This window comes from Dendroctonus ponderosae, unplaced genomic scaffold (genome assembly GCF_020466585.1).
Source record: "Dendroctonus ponderosae isolate FM_Combo_2020 unplaced genomic scaffold, Dpon_F_20191213v2 Dpon_F_20191213_1, whole genome shotgun sequence".
Classification (NCBI taxonomy): Eukaryota; Metazoa; Arthropoda; class Insecta; order Coleoptera; family Curculionidae; genus Dendroctonus; species Dendroctonus ponderosae.
The window spans coordinates 14286477-14287896 of NW_026017110.1; positions in this window are offsets into that span (position 1 = coordinate 14286477).

Sequence of the window (1420 nt, forward strand, 5' to 3'; positions counted from 1 at the left end):
AATGGGCTGTACGATTAAAGGATGAATCGCTCACGATTTTTCCAATCTTGGTCCCGTATCACACGATGCCGCTGCAGGAAGATGAACTGTCTAGGTGGGACTTCGTATGTAGTGGACACTAGCGCTGGGCCAATATGTCCTTACTAGCTGCTTCGTTGTTGGACAACCAAAAGTTCGAGTTGTAGCTCGGCTATCGAAGGTTTTCCTTTTTGAACTGTTGGAACAGACGTGCTGGTCACTGGATTCACTAGTTTCACACAGAATTTCACAAGAATATTTTTACTGTAGATCGATTTTGCTCGACACTAACTTGTGAATTGAAACCGCACTAAAAGGATACTACCGACTGCGCCAATTTTGTTTCTGGATGTAAAAAACTTGTTTTTAAAAAACGTTTATTACGAACCAAAAATGTGTTTTACGACAGCGAGATATTACACCATGTCTTACTAACTTAAGACTAATTTTACTATGTCGAATGCGCAGCTTATATAGCGTAACAATGCACCATCGACATTTATCCTTTAAAATATACAGTGGTCTTCATAAGTGGTCATATAACTGAGTAATTTATTTTTTTGTTAGAAAAGGTGTTACAAGCATGCACGAAACAGTTATGACTTCAATCGTCATATAAATGTAAGGCCCAAACGAGTAACAACACTTTTCAAGTTTCTACTTATAAAACCCTTAAATATCAAGTTTCGTCCGAATGTCGAGAGGCTATAAAATACTACTTATAAAAAACAAAATTTAAAGTTAATTTTTGAGCACTACGTAGCTCCTGTATGCATTTTTATCTTTAACATACCCGTAAAATCGGCCTAAAACATGTCTAACACTTATTAAAAAACACCCGATATATACACACGTAAACGCAAAAAAACATCGCTATCCAAAAAGTATACTAACACTGCACAGAAATTTAGGCTGACAAAAGAACTCAAATAATTTGCATAAGCAATAAATAACCAAAACCGACAAAACCACTTGGAACGTCTGAGTTCCTCGAAAACAACAAAAATCTCAGAAATAATATATGCCTACTAAAGACAACTAAAACAATATACAGGGTTGCTCATTAGTGCGTCAAAGTGCGATATCTCAGTAAATATGAACTTTACAAGAAAATACGTCCTACGAAAGTTTTTCATGTTTAAAAGGTCCACATTTTAAAATTACTTTCCAATATACGGGGTGTATCATAAACGTGTGGTAGTTACCAACTTTGGTTTTTTAATTGGAACTGCCCCTTTTTTCATTCATTTTCAGATTTGTCGTCAAAATTTAAGTTAAGTTTGTGTCAAACGTTTTACCTGAAAACGTTACGATTTCCGAGTTATTCGTAAAAATGTGAAAGTTTTGACAGCTACTGGGTTCCACAGAAATCGATGCTGTACACTACCCGCTGCGAATTTTG